Raw genomic sequence first — 24401 nt, 5'->3', positions numbered from 1 at the left:
AAGAGGTTTGTGAATAGGAGTGGGGAAATCTGAGACATCCTCTCTATTAAGCTCTGGTCTTGATTGTGGAAAAAGTTTGGGATGTTCTAATGTAGAGTACTGGAAATACGTTAATTCACCTGTTAAAATATATTAGAGCCCAACTCTGCTAACCTTACTCAAGAAAATAGTTTCATTTAGTTCAAATCCTCTCAAAATCCTGCTTAATACAACTGGCTTCTGTTAAGCCACATTTATTTACCCTAATGCAGAATGTACCAGGATATTTTCCCGTAATTCAGAAACCTGTTGCATCATTGTTGAAGATTGTGGCTAGCACAAGCAGAAGCAATATTATTTTTTAATCTTTATTGATTTACTAAAAAAAAAAGCAAATATACTTTAATCTCAGAATCGTTGAGGCAGTGCAGTCTAGAGTTTAGGGAACTGGACTGGGACACAAGTGCCCTAGGCTCTATTCCTAGCTCTGGCAATGACCTTCACCTTCTCCTCTCTGTGCTTCCTTTTTCCTTCCCACTCTTTGTCTGGACTATCTGTGGGCTGGTCTACACTACGGGGGAAAATCGATTTTAGATACGCAACTTCAGCTACGTGAATAACGTAGCTGAAGTCGAATATCTAAAATCGATTTACTCACCCGTCCTCACCGCGCGGGATCGATGTCCGCGACTCGCCATGTCGATTCCGGAACTCCACCAACCCCAACGGAGTTCCGGAATCGATATAAGCGCGCTCAGGGATCGATATATCGCGTCTAGATGAGATGCGATATATCGATCCCCGAGCAATCGATTTTAATCCGCCGATACGGCGGGTAGTCTAGACGTGGCCTGTTAGAGCTCTGCGGCAGGGAGAGACTATATCTTCTTATGAGTGTGTCTAATACAGTGAGGCCCTGATCTCAGCTAGGGCCGCTAGCCACTATCCTCATACAAAGCATAAATAATATTAGAAATCAGTAGAAGGATTGCTCAGTACAAAAAAGCTATAAGAGTCAATAAAATATTAGCTAAATAGCAACAACACAGGCAGTTCAAACAATACGTATCCCATGGGTGAGTGAACCTCTGAATAACAAAAGTGTCTCATTCTTTTCATTTCCTTAACTGCCAAAAACTCCTCAGAATTTAATGTGTGCCTCTGCAGAGTACTAGTAATGCACATAAATGCCCAGAAAGTGTCTCTCAGGATCATAGCTTCTTGCCATAATCAGCAATGAATATTAAGCTGAAGTGAATACATTTGGCCTGAGACACATGGATTAGTCCTGTCTAACCAATTGGCTGACATAACCATGTCTGTTATTAGTGAAGTTGCTCTATTTGATCCTGTTTTGTATCCTATTCAGGAGTTTTATTGTGCAGACAGATAAGTTACTTTCAAAAGTTTATTCATGTGTTGTCTGGGTTTGTTAGCATCATTGAAATAAATTCTTCCTTATAGAACAAAATCTAGTGTCTAAAAATAAAGGTCCAAATTTGCAATCTTTCCCATGACATTACTTAAAGAAAACCCATTAAAAACCCAACACTTCCTAGACATTTCTATCCCTGTGTGCTTGAATTGAAAACACAAATAATTTGTTCACTTCCCCATAGGGGTATAATATAGGATCATTTGCCTAGGGCTCCTATGTATGTCAGAGTAAAATATAAGCATGAGTACATGATGTGGCTTATTCTAAGGAGTGTATATAGATAAATGCTCATGAGGAATTGGTTCATCACTTTGAATTTTATAAACAGCAGGGTACTCCTATTTTGTTAAATAAACACTGAAGCTGAAAGCAAAAGCCCAGTATCCAGCCTGAATAGCTGGGCAATGTGCTGGATGAGATGGATCTCCCCAACCTCCTGTTTCTGGGAGGCTTCTCTAGTGCACATGAAGATACACCTGGCAGTGGATCTCCCTCCCCTGGTTCATCCTTATCCAGCACATTCCCCTATCCTTTCCCCCTCCTCTACCCCACATCCACTCCCTCCCTTGAGCAATGGGGCCACACTGGTTCTGCAGCTCAGGTGCCCTCTGTGTCCATGGAGGAGGAAGTGAGATGTCCCCCAGGGTGCCCAAAATGGCAGAATAAAGGAGCATGGGCCCACCAAAGACTGGAATCTACCTACTTTGGTATTTAGCCAAGGGTTTTTCATGGCAGTCAAATGGAAATGATTTATGATCCGTTCCAGCCACTTGGATGCTGTTCCCCACTGCGCTATAAGAGCAAATACTTGACAGGACACCCAGGTGAGGTTAACATCAATTTTTGCCTATGATTTTGGCTTCACTTTCACTAAAGATGCAAACTCCTTGGTCTTTGAAATACCATTAAGAATTTGGCTATAGGAACAAATCTGTGGCCACATAGGACTTCATGGTGTTTTTCTACTGTGTATATCATGGTCATGTTGGTCTTAACTGCAGCAGGGGTGATCATAATATGCAGGTCCTCTGGATCCAAAAGGAGAACTTCTTGGCTGAAGGAGAACCTCCATAGGGCGTAGGGCACATCATTGAGCCATTCTAATTCTATCCAATAGAGGGCAGTGAGACACACATAGACTAGCCAGTTCATTGGCCAGCACTTTATGGGATGATTTAATTGTTTCCACTTCTTCCTGGATCCTAACAAGAAATTTTCCAAAACATCAGCCCCATTCTCCAGGGAGAGGACATTTAAAAAAACAAAACAAAACAAAACAGCATCTTCCTAGCAATGAGGTTTTCTTACCACTGAAGTTGCTTCCCCACTCGGTGATTAACAATAAGGACTCGATCACTCTGCTCCTATAGAAATCTAGGGCAGCCTTACTTCACTGAGAAGCTAGGCTCAAACACCTAGTTTTATCTTCAAAGATTTATAAATTCATATCTTATCCTTCAAGGCTCTCTTCAGGTATAATCTGCTGCCACTCTGCCATAGAGAGACCTTCCTCCCTGGAGTGAGGATCACTAGGGTTCCTGACCATGTCGAATGAAATATGCAGGTGGGATCAAAGTGACCCACTACATATGCTATAGGTCACTGTGCGTGGAAAGCAAGTCTTGGGCTCTAAGCAAAAGTCAGTGAGCTTCTGAAGTGTCCAGTCATTGCTGTTTTAAATATGCTGTGTGTGGTGCACTCTCTCGAAATGTCAGACTGATGGCCTTGGAGATTGCAGTCCCCAGTTCAGGAAGCTTTTACAGGCAGGGACTCTGCCTTCACTGACTGTTGAAAGCACAATGTGGCCACAAGTGGAGAATAATAATAATGAGAACATCAGTTCCCATCCACTGAAGTCACTATGCAGTAATTGCAGTTTAGCAATCTGTGGGACAGGGTGGTTTGCCTGTTTTCTAGGAACTCTGTAATCAAAATAGCAACATATTGTAATAGCTATTTTCAAATACAATGAAGAAAAAAATCCTAGAAAGTAAGGCTTCTCTTTTCTCTTGCACAGAATAACTCTACTTTGTAGCACCATAGTGGTGTTGTCTTCTCAGAACAGGAGCCCTTAGCACCCTGGCCTCCGGTTCACAGATCCTTGTCTGCATTCAACCTTGCTTTACTTTGGGCCTTCTACCAGCAGAAGCCACTGAAGGAAGATTCTGTTGGTGCAAGGCAGCCTCCGCCAGGAGTTTTCAGGGGCCCCAGCAAAGCCTGACAAATGACCAGTAGGTAGCATAGCCAGGGATGTGCTGATTTAGCATGTTGCCACCACATGGCGAGTTATCTATAAACATCTCAGCATGGACAAAAACTGCTTCCTTCAGTGTAAGCCCAACCATCCTTTGCATCCTCTTGGCTGAACCTATCCTTCCCCTCCCTGCACCTAGCAAACCCTACTAGGGCAGGCTATGGAATCTAGCACTATGTTTATTGAAGAAAGGCTTGTGTTGAACTAGGAAAAGAGAAGAGTATGGACAGTAATATAAAGTAATGGCACTGTGTGGTAGAACATTGTGCTCAGCTGAAGTTTTTAATTGTGAAACAAGTGTATTACCATTGTTACTACAGATGTAGTGTTTGCCTTTTTTTTAACCCATTGTCAGCATAGCTCCAGCCATACAGAAATAAACAGGAATTTTAATTAACTAAATAAAATTAATTGATTAAATCATTCACTGTTATAATGGATTTATATAATGCTGTTTGGAAACCTGAGTGCTTCACACAGTTATACACTATATGCATACAAATTTATACAACTGAAATTGTCAATACTCTTTTCTTACATGATTTATTACATATTAATGTAGTGAAGTCAGGATGCCCTGACATCATCACCACAATAAGTTACCCCGGGTTCATTGCCCTCTCTGACCATTGGAGAAGAATAGTTTTGTGGAAATTGTGGTTTAACCGGAAGCCTGGTTGAACCAATCCTCTTTGCAGAGAGGAAGGATGTCCTTCTGGCTGGGTAAGGCACTCGACTGGGACTTAAAAAATATGGTTTAACACATGGCTCTGAGCAGCAGCCTTCCTGTTTGAGCTTGGGCCAGTCATTTTAATTTATCTGTGCCTCAGCAACCCATCTGTAAAACAGGGATAACACTTCACTTGCTCACAGGTTGTCGTGAGGATAAATTTATTTATGCTGTAAGGCACTCAGATACTATGGTAACGGGGGCAACATTAGTAATACATAGAAAGATTGTGCAAGATACATACCTAGCTTTCACTGGTTATGCTGCAAATCTGCTGATATTTTAGTGTGTTAAATAGAGCCAATGGGTTAAAAAATGTCTCTGAATCTTCTGAAAAAAGCTGCCTTCTGATCTCCTAGGTTACAGAATGAGCTTATGTCACTAATTGGTCAATCAGTGTGCAGCGCTACAAGTGACGTGAATGAGTCTGGAGCATATGCAATTATAGATTATGAGATCTGCAAAGACGGCAGCAAGAATGAAGGGGTGTTCATGCTGCTCCTGTCTATCAAGGATCACTGTGTCTAATCAAGATGTTGGTAGAAAGGGGAGACTTGGACCAGTTGTGGAATTGCTTTGGAGACTGTATAACGTAAATCATTGTTTTGATCAGGCCTTTGCTATGACTAATACTGAAGAAAAATCCCCAGGAAAACGCCAGTTTTGCTTCATATACACATACTGCTGTATTCCTCCTTTGCACTGAGGAGTTTTAGCAGATGTCCTTGGATCACTGTTATGCTTTCTTGGTAATGAATAAAAATAAGGAGTCAGTCAATTATGCCTGGATGACTGTGTAAATCCTATTGCAGCTTCACTATTTATTTTCCTTTCGACATCCCTGGCTCATGCACTGTTCACCAAAGTAAAGGAAAAAGGTACATGTTTGTAAGCATCCTGAATAATAAATTTAAAGAATTATTGCGAACTGTTGATCACAATAGACAAACCAGTGCAGTGTGTTTTTGAAGCTTCTATAAGAGAAGTTTCCATTTTGTTTACTAGCAAAAAACCAAATGCTCACACTTGGTCAAATACTCCATATAAAGCACTTTTGGTATGTGTGTTTGTTCAGACAGTTGTTTGAATCTGAGCACATTTATGCTCCTTTTTTATTCAGCCTTTGCAAATATTTGCATATATGGGATTATATCACCCAAATGATCAGGGAATGGTTGTTTTCCATATCCATACCTGTGTTTGAAAACACAGTGATAAGGGAAAGATGCCTCTGATGGGGTTTATATACCCTCTCCTCCTCCACAAGGAGTGAGAAGGGTCATTGCGCTTCCTTTTGCAGGAGGAAAAACACTTGCCTCACCGCAGAGGGACAGCATGAGCTGGCAGTAGGAGCCATGAAGGAAACAGGTTTTTTGAACAAAGTGTCCAGATAATGGGAGAAGATCTTATCTTGCCTGAACCTAGAGGACCTCTGCCAATAGGCACAGAGGGTCTGCTTTGGACCCCCAGGACTGTTGTTCTAGGGGCCCTGGAGAAACAAGGAGTTTGGGAGTTCATTGTAACAGGGTAACTTGCCCTGTGAGCTGCAGAGCCAGGGGACTAAGCCAACCCTGATTACAAGATGAGCCTCACCTGAGATGTATCAGGTGGTCCCTGTATAAAAGGAGCCTTCAGGGAACAAGAAGGCATCTGGCGGAGGAGGCTGCTGGGCTACAGGACTAGGAGGGAAGATAAATAGAGATGGCAGATTTAATGGATGATACTGAAGCTAGTTTAGAAAATGATGATAGGGATAGCAGGAAGACTAGTTACAGGTTAGGAAAAATAAAAGGGTGGATCTGCCTGACTCAGAAGAAGGAGTAACAAGTAGGAGCACAGGAATGAGCAGTGGGGAAAACTTTATAATTGTGAAATTACTGGCAAAAGATATGAAGACAGGGGATATTAATCCCCTGGGAGTAGCAGAGTGGATCAGAAAATGTGCTGGTGATACAGCAAGAGCTAGGAAATTACAAGGTGGCAATTTATTAGTGGAATGTACAAACAAAGAACAAATGGGGAAACTACTTATGGCCTAAGGTTGTAGGAAAACTGAAGGTAAGCTCTCAGCTGCCCAAATTTCTGACGGAAACAAGGGAAGTAGATGATGGAGTCCTGCCTGAAATGACTAAGGTCGAAATAAAACAAGGCATAGGCGATAAAGTGACTTATGCTAAGTAGCTAACTGGCAGAGAGGAGGTGAAAAAAAGCCCTCAACAATGGTCCCAGTCACATGTAAAGGAGAGTGTGTGACAATCAGGTACCACACTTGCTGGATAAACCTTATCTTCATCCCCCTTTGAGATGCTACAGATGCCAAAGGTTTGGACATGATTCAAGTAGTTGTAAAGGGAAAATGAGGTGCAGGAAGTGTGCAGACAGCATTCCTATGACAACTGTATGGAAGAGGCAACATTCAAGTGTAGCAACTGGGGAAGACAACATAGTTCAGCATATGGGGGAATGTACCTTAGCAAAGCAGCCTAGGGAAATACAAAAGAACCCCTAACATCGCTACTGACATATGCAGACGCTGTTAGGGGACATTAAATTAAAAAGGAAGAAGAAAGGAAGCCCAAAAAGAAATAACGTCCTTTCCATTATTTTGTTGCTTTATCAGTGATATGGGTGATAACAAAGTGACAGCAGAGATGAAATGCTGCTTATGGAGAAAGAGGTTAATAGCATTTATGACTGAAGCAATAAAATGCACATCTCAGACAGAAAAGAGAAAGTTTCAGTTACACCAGCTGAAAAATATTTCCATGTTAGCAGCCTATCAGTAAAATGATTCCATGCTTTCTTAAACAAAGGATATGTTGATGGGTAATTGAATAATGGTGACAATTTTAGGGTGGAATGTGCACAGCCTAATAGTTCATGGGCAGGAATCAAGGAAAAATATTGTTTATGAAAACTAATCCTGACATATGCATTCAAGAGACATCGCTAGACTATAGAATCCCTGGTGGATATGGTGGATATAGGCCGGATGGAGAAGTAGGAAGGGGTGTATCTTCATTAAGGAGACTCTAAATTATTTTGAAGTAGAGGTAAAAAGGTTTAATATTGAGTATAATACTATTGAGATGCCAATGCAAAAAAAAAATTAAGAATATATAACAACATGTACAATCCATGCAGAAAACTAGTGTCCAAGGAACTGAAAAGAGATAATCGCAGGGACCACAAGCCGGCATATAATATGTGGGGCTCTAAACAGCCATAACAGATTGTGGGGTGGTAGGAAAATTAATAATAAGGAAAAAAGTCCAGAACAAGTCATTGATTAAAAATAACTTAGTAATTCTGAATGATGGAGCACCTAACAGATTTAATGCAGCTGATGGAAGTTTCTCCTGTCTAGACCTGGGAATAGTAAGCAAATGTAGCTGGGAAATCTCTAAAGAGGAGGGAATGGGAAGTGACCACTTCCCACTGCTCATTCTATGTCAAGGAAAGGGTAATACTGAAGACGTCTATTGTCTCCCTACCTGGGATCTAAAAAAAACCTGTTTGGGAACTCTTTACAAACAAAAAGTTTGGAATATGTAAATGAGTGGTGTATAAGTGAGGACACTGAGGAGTTCAGTAGTGATATCACAAAGGGAATTCTAAAGGCAGCAAGCCTCACTATACCTAGAATACGGACTTAACCTAAAGGAGATGTGTACCATGGTGGAATATGTGTGTAAAATGGCAACTAAGGAAAGGAATAAGGCATATAAGCAAGCAAAAAATATGATGAATAATGAGGACTTAGTGGAATATGAAAGTAGTAAGGCAGTTGGCCAATGGACTATAAAAAGGGCAAAAATAAAAAGCTGGAGAAAATACTGTGGAAGAATTAATGGAGATTGGAGGTGTATAGGTGACTAGGAAAACGAATGACATATGGTGTAAGAGTTTCATCATGGAAGGCCATGGAAAAAGATGCTCCAGTGTAAGAGAAGCGGAAACCCTGGCAGAAATGTCTGAGAGCTAATAATGATGAGAATCAGAGTATAGAGATTCATGAGAGGAAAAGAAAATTCAGTGAAGAAAAGTGAGATATGGGAGGATGATGAGGAAACTATTTTAAATGAAAACGTTGGTATGAGGGAACTTCACAAAGCTATAATAAAGAGTAAAAATTTGGCTCCAGGCAAGTGTGGTGTAAGCTTTGAAATGATTTAATTCCTAGCCAAAGGGAGGCTGAGGGTGATACTAATATTGTACAATAGCATATAGTGAAAAAGGTAAGATGACAATGGACTGGAAGCATGTGGTTATTGTTCCAGTAAGGAATCGAAGCAAGCTGTGATCAACAATTGATGCATATAGGCCAATTGCCCTTATAACATGTGTGATAAATGATGGGTGGAGGGATAGCTCCCTGGAAACCCAGTCAGACAGCTATAAAATTCCTCTTAGTAGCTGTTCTCTAATTGCTCTACCTGTAAAGGGTTAAAAAGTCTCACTGCTATGCATAGGTAAAATGAAGTGAGTGGGCACCTGGCCAAAAGAGCCAATGGGAAGGCTAGAACTCTTTCAAATGGAAACAAGACTCCCCTTTTGTCTCTTTGTGGTGGCTCTCTCTGGAGAGGAGACAGAGCAGCAATGCTGCAAGAAGTTTGTGCCAGGTATCAAATCATACCTAGAAACTACTCATTTGAAACCCCAGATATGTAAGTAGATCAGGAAATGTCTAAGAAGACCTGATTATGTTTCTCTCTCTTATTTCTGTAAGGCTTGTGGACTCCTCTGTGCTAACCCCGGGTGCTTTTGTTTTGCTTGTAGCCTTTAAGCTGGACCTCAAGAAAGTTAGTTATTTTGATACTTAATCCTTATAAGTGGTTCTTTTTTAAATCTAGCAATAGTCTGAGTTTTTGGATGTAATTTCTTTTTTTGTTTTTAATAAAATTTACCTTTTTTTAAGAACAGGATTGGATTTTTGTGTCCTAAGAGGTTTGTGCACATATTGTTTAATTAGCTGGTGGCAACAGCTGATTTTCTTTGTTTTCTTTCTCAGCTCGGTGAAGGGGCTTGAGGGTACCCCACAGGAAGGAATTCCCCAAGTGCTCCTTCCTGGGTTCTCAAAGGGGAGTGTCTTCAGTACTACCTTATTCAAAATCTTGATTGATGATATTCCAAAGGAAGATGAGTGCAGGAATGGGCATCACTTTATCTGCGGACAACTGTGTCATATAGGCCAAAACAGAAACACTGAAATAGCTGCTAAAAGAGTATTATAGAATATTAGGGTTGGAAGAGACCTCAAAAGGTCATCTAGTCCAATGACCTGCTCAAAGCAGGACCAGCACCAACTAAATCATCCCAACTAGGGCTTTGTCAAGCCAGGCCTTAAAAACCTCCTAGGATGGAGATTCCACTACCTCCCTAGGTAACCCATTCCAGTGCTTCACCAACCGTCCTAGTGAAAGTAGTTGTAATAAATAGATAGCTAAGGTTAATGTTTCTTTCCTGTAAAAGGTTAACAAAGGGAACAAACACCTGACCAGAGGACCAATCAGGAAACCGATTTTTAAAAGCTCAGGGATGGAATGTTTGGGTCTGTGTCTTTGTCTGGCTCTCAGCTATGAGAGGGGTCCTTCTATCTTCAAGCTTCTAATTCTGTTCCAGTTTGTAAGTACAAAGGTAGCAAAACAATAGGTTTTATATGTTTTGTTTTGTATTTACATGTGTGTAGTTGCTGGAATGTTTAAATGTGTATTTTTTTGAATAAGGCTGTTTATTCATATTTATTCTTTTAAGCAATAGCCCTGTGTTGTCACCTTGATGCAGAGATCTGTTATGTATTTTTCTTTCTTTTTATATAAAGCTTTCTTTTTAAGACCTGTTTGAGTTTTCTCTGGGTAGGCTAAGGAACAAAGGGAAGGGAAATTCTCTTTGTGTTAGAGTTACAGAGGGTAATCTGTGTAGCCTCAGGGAAGAAGGAGGAGGAAGGTAAATTGCCCCTCCGTTTTGTAATTCAAGGAATTAAAGTTACAGTCATCTTCAGGATAACCCACGGAGGAAGCCTGGGGAGGAAGTAAAGAGAAGACAAGGGAGGGGGTTATTTCCCTTTGTGGTAAGACTCAGGGCTTCTGATCTTGGGGTCCCCCAGAGAAGGTTTTGGGAGACCAGAGAGGGAGCCAGCCCTGGAAAAAACTTGGCTGGTGCAGCGATATCAAGATCTAGCTGGTAATAAGCTTAAGAGGTTCATGCTAGCTTCAGTATATGAACGCTAAGGTTCAATCTGAGTAGGAAGCTATTGACAGTAGTGTTTCTAATATCCTCTCCCACTGCAACTTAAGACCATTGCTTCTTGTTCTGGTCTTCTGCCACCACTGAGAACAGCCAAGCTCCATCCTCTTTGGAACCCTTCAGGTAATTGAGGCTGGCTATCAAATCCCCCCTCACTTTTCTTTTCTGCAGACTAAATAACCCCAGTTCCCTCAGCCTCTCTTCGTAAGTCATGTGCCCCAGCTCCCTAATCATTTTTGTTGCCCTCCACTGGACTCTCTCCAATTTTTCCACATCCCTCGTGTAGTGGGGGAACCAAAACTGGACCCAATACTCTAGGTGTGGTCTCCCCAGTGTCAAATAGAGGGGAATAATCACTTCCCTCGATCTGCTGGCAATGTTCCTACTAATACAGCCCAATATGCCATTGGCTATCTTGGCAACAAGGGCACACCATTGACTCATATCCAGCTTCTTGTACACTGTAAGCTCCAGGTCCTTTTCTGCAGAACTGCTGCTTAGCCAGTTGCCCCCAGTCTGTAGGAAGGGATTCTTCCTTCCTAAGTGCAGGACTCTGCACTTGTCCTTGTTGAACTTCATCAGATTTCTTTTGGGCCAATCCTCCAATTTGTCTAGGTCACTTTGGACCCTATCCCTACCCTCCAGAGTATCTACCTCTCCCTCCGTCTTAGTGTCATCTGTGAACTTGCTGAGGGTGCAATCCATCCCATCATCCAGATCATAGGCGCCAACTTTCTCCAGCGCCGATGGGTGCTCGTGCCCCACCCCAACTCCACCCTTTACCCGTCCCTGGTCCCACCCTTATTGCAATACCTTCCCCAAATCTCCACCCCAGTCCCACCTCTTCCCCCAGCGCACCTCATTCCCCCTTCTCCCGCCTCCCATCCTGGCCTGCGAAACAGCTGTTTCGTGGCACAAGTGTTGGGAGGGATTGGGGAGAAGAAGGACATGGCGGCAGGCTCACAGAGAAGGCAGAAGTGAGCTGGAGCAGGGGGCAGGTCAGGAGTGGTGCCAGAGTTTTTGGCGCCCTAGGCAGAATTCGGGGGGTGGCATTTTGTGCGCTCCCCAGGGGACACGCGGGAGCTTCTGGTTCCATTCCCATCACACCACCGAAGAAAGACCCTCCGCTGAAATGCCACAGGCGACAGCAGCAGTCATTGAGCTGCTCAATTGCCTGCTGCTGTTTTCTGTGGCACGTCGGCAGAAGGTCCTTCTTCAGCGGTGCGACGGAAGCTGAACCGGATGCTCTTGCGTGCCCCATGGGGAGCACACAAAATGCTCCCCCCACAAATCCTGGCATCCTAAGCGACCGCCTAGGGTTGCCTAATGGAACCGCTGGCCCTGGGGCAGGGTGGGACCATGAGGAGCTGCCAGTGGATGCTCAGCACCCACTAATTTTTCTCCATGGGTGCTTCAGCCCCAGAGCACCCACAGAGTTGGTGCCTATGATCCAGATCATTAATAAAGATGTTGAACAAAACCAGCCCCAGAACCGACCCCAGGTGCACGTCACTTGATACCGGCTGCCAACTAGACATGGAGCCATTGATCACTACCCATTCAGCCGGACAGTCTAGCCAGCTTTCTATCTACCCTATAGTCCATTCATCCAGCCCATACTTCTTTAACTTGCTGGCAAGAACACTGTGAAGCTCTAAGGAAGGTGTGGAATAAGAAAAATTAGGGGCTTTAAAGTCTCAACTGACAAAACTAAGGGAATGATGTTCACAAAAAAGAAAATTTCAAAAAATTATAAATTGTGTCCAAAAGGATGGCAAATAAGTATAGTTAAAAGCTTCAAATGTTTAGGAGTTTGATATTTGGAAGGATCTTACCGAAAATTTTAGAGAAAAGAAAAGGCACAATGAACTTACTTTAAAAGTATTTCTAGAACTCCTTGGGATATGGCTAAGAAAGAAGTGATAATGCTATGCAGAACATTAATAAGACCAATTGTTGAGGATGGTTGCCAGGCTTTCAGTTTGCAATCAAAAACAAATTTGAGAAAGCTTGACTCAATCCACTCTCAGGTGTTGTGAATTGGATGTGGTGCCTTCATCATAATACTGCTACGTGTACTACAGAGATCTGCAGGTGAAATGCCTATTACTTGTAGACGTAAACTTTTGGGCTAAAGACATTGGAAACAGTGAAGATAGAAATACGAAGCTAATATATGATGAATGCTGGGAATTAAGTGGTCAACATGCAGCGCAAAAACTCAAAATGCCTCATATAAGGAGAGTTAAACATGGACAAAGGATCTTAGTGGGGGGAAAACCTAAGAGGTTAAAATCCATACCTTTAGGAAAATGCATCATAATTGGAAAAATATACCTTCTGAGATAGATATGGAGTTATATAAAGAAATTAAAAGAGGAAAAGGAGTATTTAAAAATGCAAGATAAACATATTGATTTGCTATATGATAAGTGGGAATGCTACTGGCAAATGTATACTGACAGCTCCAAAGATGTAAGAACAGGAAGAGTGGGAACATCATTCTGTGTTCCTTTGCCTGGAATCAAGAAAGTTGTAAGGCTAACAAATGTTGTAGCCATTTTGATGGCTGAACTGGCGAGGATAATGTTGGCATTAAATTGAGTCACAGATGTGCACCCAGCCGCCGTGGTCATCCTGTTTGATTCCTTATCAGGACTACTTGCAATCAGAAATGGCACTTCAGATAAAAGACATGATATACTTAATGAAATATTACCGTTAACAGAATTGATGCAGCTGGTCATAATCATAGTAATAACATGGATCGCAGTGTACGTAGGAGTAATAGGCAATGAGTTGGGAGATAAAGTGGCAAAAAATGCTGTGAAAGCAAGTTGATCTAGAAACCCCTTTAAGTAAACTATCTTAAAAATCTAATTAAAAATGAGTTAAGAGGAATGGCAGGAACTATGGGCAAAAGAAATGAAGGGGAAAAGATTCCATGAAATTGCTGACATACTCCACACCCTCAGCGAGAGAGTGAAGTGGCTCTATTTAGAATTTTAACTGCTCATGGTGGCTTAAATAGTAATTTGTTTCTAATAAACATAAAGGTGAGGTGGGTTATGTGAGACATGCAAGGTCCAAGAAACAGTTAATTATCTCCTGTAGGAGTGTAAAGAGTGTACCATTTAAAGGAGATATTTATGAAAAAAATTTTGTCCACTGCAACACCTAGTAAGAGCATCAGGACAATTGGATACTGGGGAGGGAGGGGGAATACTGCAATTCTTTCAGAATACTGGGAGAGGGAAAAGACTTAATTCTTGAATTTGCTGTGGTGGCCAGTGCTTGGTGGGCATAGACTCAGCAAGTGAGTCCATTTCTCCATAAAACTCAAAAAGAAGAAGGCAGTTCCTGTAGGATTCCCAAGTCAGCAGGGAAGAAGCTTAGAATAGGAAAAGAAGCTTCAGAGAACACAGTAAGCAAGAAAAGCTTTCCAGGTAGGAAGGCCTGGGAGAGACCCTGGCTATGTAGGGGAGGGTTGGGAGAGGAAGTTGAGAAGAGAGGTAGGAAATGGCCTGGCACAGGGAAAACCACAGCACAGGGAGAAGAGCAGACCTAGCTGTTCAGTACAGGGCCCTGGGCTGGAACCCAGAGTAGACGGTGGGACTGGGTTCCCCTACCATCCCCAGGGAAGGGGGATTACAAGCCCATTGTAAAGGTTGTCTAGCCCAGAAAGGGGGCAGCAGACTGACCCAAAGGCTGGCTGAGGAAGAGCCTCAGAGAGGACAGAAAGATTTTTGTTTCTTTCAAAGAAATTTTTGGACTTCTAGTTTGGGACACTGGGATTAAAGATGGTGATCCAGCCAGTGGGCTAGTTATCAAGCAGATAACTGCCACAGCGCCAGAGCAGCTGTCAACATGGGGCGTTAGCCCATCAAAAGAGCTGCAATGCCACACCTGGCCATGAGGGAGCACCAAGCAGTTAGTGACCTCACACATAGTCTTCAATAAAATTCTTAAGTACCTACAACTGTTTCATGCCTTTGCTGTGTAAATGCTCTAGTTCAGTGGACCCCAGTGATCCCACACTCTGCTTCTATGAGGCAACACTGAGCTTCAATATAACCTTAAAAACAGAATAGGCAAAGTTAGATTGTAGTATGGAATTAACAACAGTATGAGGTTTCCTGGATGCTGTCACTCCAGCAACCTTACCCTTTGGACATTCCTAATGGCTCTCTAGCTATAATCCTCCAGCAGGGATGGTTCATAACAGCCCCATTAAAGCCCACAGTTTTCATTGCCATATCATTCTAGGGCATACTACTGAAATATAGAGTTAAACATGTCAGTACTTTGTACAGCATTAGCAATTTTTCATGATTTGTATGTAATTATTTAGACTTACAGCTCACTTTCAATAAGTCTCTTTATACATAGTTTATGTAATAACTTCATTTTAGATATCAAATTTGCCTTCATGAATTAGGGGACCCCTCATTTGTCAATCTCTGTGTCATGAGGACACACGTTGGGATTTTTGAAAGCATCTAAATGACTTAGAAGCACCAATTCTATTGAAAGGCAATGGGACTTGTGCTCTTAAGTAATACGTATTTTTGAAAAATCTCAGCCACAATCTAACACATGAAAACTGATGCTGTATTGAAAATTAGTCTGTGATGTTTCCTTAAGTCAAACTCCAATCCTATAGGCCAGATCCTCAACCCAGCTAAATCTGCTTTGTGGTGCTCCAGTGTCACAAGCAGCCTTAATAGTGGCGTAAGGATCCAGCAGAGGATTTCCCCTTCAGCTGAGAGAAAAGATCTATGTCTAGGAACCCAACAATGATCCCTGCATGGCAATTCAACACTGCCACAATCAGCATTATTATCATCACTGCATCCCAGAGTGTACTAGCTGCAAATATATGGAAGAGGTCAGTGCCATATAGAACTTACAATCTAAATAGACAACATATACCCAGAAGAGTAGGGGGAGATGGGAGGTAATGCAAGGTACATTTTTAGGCATGTCTACCTGTTTAATTTATTCTTCTTTGCTCCGCCTGTTCAGCCAACAATTGCACAGAAGCTCCTTTTGATCTCCCTTACTGCTCTTGACTGCTTGTCTGGTGTGAGCATTGCTGTAGCTTTCCTTTGCTTTTCATCTGCGGCCAAGCCATTTTGAACTCGCAGTCATTACTGCACTGGCTTTAACTTCTCATGTGTTGATTTTTTTCAATAACAAAGGAAAAGTTAAAAGTGCTGCAGTTGTGCTTAACATGGATTATTGCCAAGAGTTTTATGTTCTAGCTGGCCTTAAAATCTATGAATCTAAAAGCACCTTTGATCAGGAAAACTGGTAACTCCGTCCTTCCCCAACTTTTTCTCTTTTCAAAGGTCAAAAGACAAGGAGCAACTGAAGGTGATTCCCTACTGTTGTTCTAACCATGTTAAAAATGAAGTGAAAGCTTCCAAGAATCACAGCCCTTCATTCGGCCACAAAAAACAGAGCAAAGTACAGCAGGAGATATAGTAGCGGGGAGTTCATTCAGACCACATAATTAAACTCAGAGATACAGGAGATCAAAGGGGAGTTGGGTAAATTAAAAAACAAAACAAAACACCGCATACATGGAATGGATTCATCTCTTGAGCCGCTTTCTGTGGATTAGAATGGCAGTCAGATTAAAGATGAATATGGTTTTGGGTGGCTCTGTGCAGGGGGTACAGGGCCTCTCACCTCTGGTTTGAATTCAGCCTATGTCAGTAAAGACTGGAAGTAGTTGCAGTCTGACCTCTGGTTGGTGAAATGAGTTGGTGGCTTCAATCCCATTTCTTTCCTAGGGCCTGATCCAATGCCGGTTGAAGTAAATTCACAAGTAGGCCACAGGTGCTGCCACTCACACAGCACTTCAGCCCCTAACTTCTAGGCACCCTGCTGCCTAGCAGAATTTGCAATGCTAAGTGTGACACACAGGCTCCCTGTGCAATGTATGGGGAAATTTAGGTGCCCAAAAATGAGATTCACCAAAGCCAGCATGCTGAGCAGGGAGCCACCTAAGCTAGCCAGTACAAAATGCTGAGGAGAGGGGTGTGACCTAAGTTCCCCCCACCAAGGAGTTAGATGTCTAAATCCAGCCCAGAGGGAGTCACCTATCTCCACCTGGGATTCACAGCAGAGAACCCTCTTCTGGAGTTAGGTGCCTAAGACCCATCAGCCCTTTGCTCCAGAAAAACCAAGGAGGAGGAACAGTCTCCCATATCCACGGTGAATGCTCCAATTGCTGAGCCATTGGCTATAAAGGGGATGGTGGTACCACCACTACCAGTGTTTGGGCAGGGCCCAGTCTGGTAGGCACGCTGTTAGGCAGTCTCTGAGCATGCCGACCAGCCCATGCCTTACAGGTGAGATGGGTGATGGAATGCAGAGTTTGTGAATCCACGGAGGCTTGGCTGTTGAGCTATGTACTAAGCTGCTCAGCACTGTTAGGACTTAGGTGGCCAAAACTGGCCCCCTATTTCAAGTGAGATACTTTGCAAGGCATGGTGAGAGCTGGTCTCCCGCAGAGCTTACATGCCACATCTAGGAGTCTCATATTCCAACGTTTGGGATTCCTCAAAAATGCTAATTCAGTTAGAGGCATTTCAGCAGCAGCCATAACACACCAGTGTAGCAGATAAGGACAGGAGGCAAGTAAACGGAGTTCAGAGGAAAATGCATACTAAGCTAGGTTGCTCTAAATTTTTCTGCATCCTTACTCTACACTACAAGTTGCTAAATCATCCAGATGAGTTCACAGGGTAGCCATACGCCCATAGTAATTGCATGGTTATGCCTAGACTTGTTAAGCTCTGTGCCAGTTCAAAAGTCAGTGGTGGCAGTCATGGATCCTGTAGCAAAGTGAGATGATTATTTACATATCAATATCCCGGATGCCCTTCAGTTCACAGTTCTTTCATAGGCAGTGCCAATCAACAAAGGGAAAGATCTAAACATGTATGCCTATGCACTGAGCCTTTTTTTGAGCTAATTAAAAAAAATCATAGCCCTTTGAATTAACCATAGCACTTGGAAACCACATCGCCACAGCTGTAGAAGCTTCAGATGCACTGAACCCTCTGAAGACCTTGCTGCCTCATCACTTTCTTCCCAGCCTCTGCATACAATGTGCCCCTTTTCTTCTTTAAAGTGAGAAAAGTAAAAACATAAATATGATCAACAATGGTACAAAGTTCTCTCAGCGGTATGGCTTCTGTCTGCACACAAAGCTTTTCTGTCTAACTTGATCTGAGTACAATTACTCTGTGTGCTTAAAATTCAGGAGCATGCTGCATATCAAACTATATTAGTAGCTAGCAGAGACACCCATGTAAGTAATGAGAATGTTAAGAATGGGAAAATATTATGAAATGAGTATCATGAGTCAATTGCAAAACATTGCAGATCTAAGGAAATTAACTTCAAAATGACATTTGGTATGACCTTCAATTCTTAATGGTTTAGGAGGCCCTCTTGTCTGACCGATCATACTAACATTCAGAGCCCTCAGATTATATAGGATAGTGTTATTCAGCCTTTAAAAGCTAGACAGGCACTTCCCTTCACTATTGAACAGAGTTGCAGAGAGTCCCAAAATAATCATTCTGCAATGTCCTGAAACTATTTAGTAGGTCAATGATGTGACATTGCATAAGCACGACTCACGGTCTTCACATATTGATGCAGTATCACAGTGCAATAGCAGAACAGTTCACTGGGATTATTTTGGAGAGCTCTACCATTTCTGTCTCCTTCCTGGCTGCTTGGAGCCACTATAATGCCCCTCAGTACCTCCATTCAGATTTCTTAGCACTTTCTACATGCTTATGGCTATGGGGTGTATGTTCCTGCGCCATCTAGTCTGCCTAAGGCTAGGTAGAATGTAAAGAGCCTGGACCAGACGTATGAATTCCACAACAGCAGCATACGGGGCCCTGAAGAACCACATACAACTCTACATCCATATTGAGAAGCTCACTCTTAAAGGATGTTCAACATTGCCTTTGCACACAAGACGCTACTTCTAACTTGTGAATGGACTGCCCTACTCGAAGTCTTTGGGTAATTCCTATACTAACCATGAAACCATATATATGTCAGTTCCTAGAGAGACCATAATTATCGCAGCTGGTGATCCTGGGTTATGTCATTTTACAGTCTTTTGTTTCTATTATAACTTAAAGAATAATTCACCCTTTCCCATTAGATAACTCTTAAATGTAAACTGCTGGTTTATTAAATTGCTTAGAATTGTTCATTGTTTGCACAGCTGAACTATGTATCTTAAGAGAAGAAAAATAAATACTCTTCCTAGGTAAAGTCAGTGACAGCCTTTTAGCCCTAGTGATCAGTTTGCTTTGGTTTGTATCATTTTAACACTTTCAAGGTTGTTTTCACAAGAAGGGCTAGGCACTTGCTCTTTAAAAGGGAAGCTGAGGTTGTTCTTTATATTTCTAAGTTATTCAATTCAAGGGTGCCAGTGCTGTCTCTAAATGCCATGTAAGAGAAATGGAGATCAACAGAAATCAGGGGCTTGTTTTGTTTTTTGTACATAAAAATTTATGACACAAAGGATGCAGTAAACTAAAGCAGCTGGGAAATGTTTAATCTACAGGGAGGGCATGTTAATGAATGAGACCCACAAACAGTTTCGGTTGCTAAAAAATTATATTCTAGGTAGTGCAGATAACTACACCTGTAGTTAAGGTTGCCCAATGTTTTCCATTATAAATCCCTTTTTTTAATTGCTTATAACATTCCCAAAGTTTTAACTGTTCACACTGAAATGTCCCACGCTGGCTTGCTGCCTGAGGCTGAATTATTTTTTATTTATTCTTAAATACGTTCGGCTAAACCAGTTCAGCCAATTTTCAGAACGAACACAGTGAAAAAATAAGTTTGTGTTAAAAAAATCCTTACACACATTTCATTCAGAAGCTCCAGCCTCTCTATGCTTTGGAACAGGGACTTGAAATTTTCCAGGGGGGCTGACCTGATGTCACAGATGTGATTTTTGCCATCTCTCGGTAAATCCACCCAAATTTGGCCCTGATAAGCCTCCGAAAATTGCAGTTCAAACTTGCTCAATAGAGACTTGTTAGAGTTTGGCAACTAAATTCTCCAGAGATTCTTTGTGCCCTGAATGTGCTCCAGTCCAGGCTGCAGGGGCTAAGCAGAATCTTCCCTGCAATTGCTGCCAGAGACAAGCACAGGAACTCAGAGCAGGAAGACCATCTTTCCTATACTCTTAATGCTCCCTCTGCTGGCACCCAAGCAGTGAGGAGGAAAAGGAGAAAGCAGCCTGATTTGAAAGCACGGGGGTGACAAACTGGGCCTGAGGATGGAGATAATGAAGGGAATAGGGCCAGCCCTAGACCAAATTGCATCCAGGAGAGAAGCATCTTTGGTGCCCCCTCTATTTGTTAAACTTTTGAATACCTTATTTTTTTATTGCATTTGGAGCCCATTTCACTAATTTCATGCACGATTTGCAAGCATGATTTATCCTTGTCATATAAGACAATAAATTTTCATGCTAGGATGTGTAAATGTGTATTTATTCATGCCATATATAAACAAATACAATTTTTTTTGTTTCTGCTAAGCTTATACAAACTTTAAAATTTTAAGAATAACTGAAATGTAGTAACATAAAGAAATTGAACTGTGCACCAATTTATCCGATGAGCCCCAGAAAGCCAAATTATTCTTTGCAAGGAAGAGGGTAATTGAGATCAGATGCTCAAGCATGTTCCTCCAATGCTGGTTTCTACATTAATAATGAGCTGGTTTTCTGCATCTACGCATTTATTCAGCTTGAGCCTGCACTTGACCTCCATCCATTTGGGTAGGCAGTAAAATGGCTATGTGATTTTTTTTTTTTTTATGTTGCACAGCATCAGCTAAGTTATGTCAGTAACTGTACCCAGAAAGCGCAAGCCACGATTTGGCATTCTTGTAAAATATTTTGCAACAAAACCAGAACACTTTGTTAGTTGATTTCAAGTAAACTAGCCAAAGCCAATTCAGTTTCTCACCATCTTCAAGCACTCTTTCACAGTGTGACTGTGAGAAGTATCGTTTCTGCTCATTTTCAGGAAACGTCATATCCTCAATTTTGTCCAGTGAATTCAAAATTGTATGATCAATATTGGCAGAGTTTAGGATCACTGGCCATAAAGCAAGATCTGATGTATTGATTTGTGGTGTGCAATTTTTCTCCCTGTTATTTCTGTCATCATGTGAGGCTGATTTTTCTTTATCATTTCTCTCCTTTTCACGTAAACCAGATTTTTCTTTGTCAATACTCTCCTTTTCATGTGACTCACATTCTTCTTTATCATCACTCTCCTTTACACGACTAGGAAAACTGGATGATTCTCCATCACTTTCCTCACATTTCCATTCCTTGTCTTTAGGTAAATCTGCTAATTCCTTAGTAGTAGGATTTCCATCATTTACACGCTGATCCTCAATTTCTTCTGCACAGGGACAATCACTAGTGCCGAAAGCCCGGTCTGTGTTATGCTGTTTCAGATATTTTCCCATCAAATTTTCCCCTTACTGAAAACTAGATTGCTATTGAGCTTTTTGCTTCCTATCCTGAGCTACTGAAAGCTTCTTTGGGGGCATCTTTTTTATTTTCTACGGGGGAAAACAGACAGTATTAGGGTGAGAAAAAGTCTATGTTCTGCAGTTTTAGAAAGTCGTCAAACATTACATGTTAAGCATGGCAAAAGAATTAACACTATTTCTTTTATGTTGTGTAGATAGGGGTTCAATAGATATCTCTGGTGTCTCATTAAAGATGTCCTTTGTTAGTCGCTACTTACACTCTTCGGGTCTTAAAACACAAGTACACTTTCACAATTACACAATAAAACAGGGTTCATGATATCACAGCTGGGCTCTCACTTCATTTCACTTTGTTCTTATAGCTCATTGACTAACTGGCAATGCCCTGCCCCTTATATACCCATGAGGGTATGACTGACAATATTCTAGGAGGTTCAAGGAAAATGTAGTGCTCAGAAAAAATCTGGAAAGTTCCACAAGATTCTACAAAAGTCCAGAACATCCTAGGAGGTTAGTGAAAAAAGAATCCACTTACATAATACCTGAAACATTTTACTTTCCCTTTTGACGCTAACAACAAAAACAGCTCCCCAAACCTGACACCGCAGGTGGCCACCTGCCCCTAACTCAGCCCTGGAAGGGAAGACTGTGTCCAGGACCTGGGTAGGACTGGGGGATAATGATGTGAGACCAAGCTGGGGATGAAGGTAGGGAATTGGGATGTGGATCCAAGGGGATGCTGGGCAGGGGAGCTGAAGGGGTGTGGATGGGAGAGCCTGTGACTGGGATGAGGACCCAGGTAAGGGTGAGGGGACAAGGCTGGGCAGAAGGATCAGGCTTGGCTGTGGCAGGAACAGAAGAGTTTGTAAGCACTAGATACACGGCCCTCAGAACCCGAAATAGAATCCAGGATTCCTGAGTTTCAACATTGATCTGCTGGCATAAAACTACTGTGAAATCCACTGGAAAATGTGTGCCTTGTTCCCTTCCTTCCCATGCCCCTCACCTCCCCCGTCTAGTGGCTGATCCACACAGAGGATAACAGACCACTACTGCTATCAATTACTCTGTTACCACAGGTGGCCACTGCTTGTATATTTCCATAAGTCCTGAGCACTCACAACTGCAACTGAAATCAAGTGGAGCTGTGCTTTGAACATAAAACATGCTATCAAAGTGCTAAGTACTCTGAAAAATCAGGCCTTGGGAATCTCAGGTTGGGCACTTGAGATTAATGGACATCTTTGACAATTTTGACCTTAATGGCTCTGGACCTCCGTTCTCATCTGTAAAATGGTGATAATACCATCACCTAATCTCACAGGGTTGTCGTGAAGAGAAAGTAGCTAATGTCTGTGATGCACTCAGATACGATAAGAACACCATAAATACCCAGGAGGAAATTAATATTGCTTTATTCAGTGTAGGGTTTGTATGGTATGCAATAAATAGGCCTAGGGCTACACACTGAATGAAGACAATAAAAAGAAATATTGAATAACTACCAATTCACTGAATGAGGCTGGGATCCTGAATGAGGCTGGGGAAAAAACTAGTTCCCCTGCCCTCGCTGCTACCCAGCTCTTTCTCTTGTCCCCTCTGCATTCAAATCTCCACACCGCCTGTGCCCAATATATCACAAAGAGCATAGGAGGAAGTAAATAAAAGCAGGCTCCTGAATGTAAATAGCAATATAACAAAAGGAGAAGCTCTTAGCAAGGCAGGTGTGTGTCTGAGTGTTATACCAATAAAAACTAGCAGAATCTTATTAAAGGGGACAAGACATTTGTCACATTTATTGTAAATACCATAATAAAATAAAAGATAACAGCAAACAATGTTGTTTGGCTACTTATTCCTATGATTACTTATATATATATATAGAGCCAGTTCTCTTGTTGCATCATCCTCAATGAATGGCTTCTGTTCCAGTAGGGCCCACTTATCATCAGATTGTCCTGGTTCCTCAACATCTGGCACAGACCTTGTTAATCCAGGCAATGTCCAAGCTGGACAAACTCTCCTAGTTTGTGTCACTCTCATATTTGAGGTAGGCAGGTGACAGTGTTAGGGGGTCTTTTGCCCAAGGACCCCTACTCGAAAAGTTGGGGTACCAACCAGGATTTGAACCCAGTCTCTCATATCAAGGGCCAGTCTCCTATTATCAAAGGGCAGCACTCTTAACCACTATGCTACCACAGGCGGTCTATCACACTAGAGAGACCCAAGGTGCCAGACTGTGCAGAGAGGCCTCAGAGACAGTCCAACCATAGTGGGCCAGGATGGTAAGATGCAGGCAGGACAGCATACACTGAACGGCACAACAGTGGCTGGCATTGTGTACAGGAACATCTGGCACAGCGTATGGGCTAGATCCTCCAAGACCAGAGGGGAGATTCCACAGAAAGTTGTGGAGAAATAGCAGGGCTAAGATTCTGTGGGACTTCCAGATCCAGACGGACAGCAGGTACTGGCCAAGTCAACCAGACATCGTGGGTAATAGACAAGGACAGAAGACAGCCGTGGTGATAGATATAGCAGTGTCAGTGACAGTAACATCAGAAAGAGGAATATGAGAAGCTGGAGAGTTACCAGGGCCTGAAAGAAGGAACTAGAGAGGATGTGGAAGTGAAGGCCAAAGTGGTCCCAATGGTGGTAGGAGCCACTCGGGGCTGTGACTCCTAAGCTGGGTGAGTGGCTCCAACCAGATCCCAGAACACTATCAGAGCTCTCTGTCCAGAAAGGGTGCGTGTGCAGTGCTAGGAACAGCTAAAGTACTGCGCAGAATTCCTCACTCCCAGGCCTCTGGTAGACGACCCGGAGGTTGCAGCGAGACACATACCACCCATAGGAGTGGAGAGGGAATATTTTTATATATATAATATATAGTTATATATTATATATAATTTATATATATATATATAATATATATATATCATCACACAATCATCATTACCAGGTTCCTGTATAGTAATTTAGTTACCAGCCCTAAAGTTGCCTTGTGACAAGAATACGTGGCCGAGGGTACCCCTGTACACAAGATGGGCCGCCAAGTCGAGGTCCGTTTAGATGCCCTTGCTCCTGGCAGGCTGGCAAGCAGCAACATAGACTCAAAGTCCTTAAGCTTCGAGTCCAGTGTTTATATAGGGATTTTTTCCCTATGTGATAGTTCATGGGAGTTGTTT

The sequence above is a fragment of the Chelonoidis abingdonii genome, chromosome 3 (genome assembly GCF_003597395.2).
Source record: "Chelonoidis abingdonii isolate Lonesome George chromosome 3, CheloAbing_2.0, whole genome shotgun sequence".
NCBI classification, from domain to species: domain Eukaryota; kingdom Metazoa; phylum Chordata; order Testudines; family Testudinidae; genus Chelonoidis; species Chelonoidis abingdonii.
The sequence above is the reverse complement of the archived record's forward strand: the minus strand, read 5'-3'. Positions refer to the sequence as shown.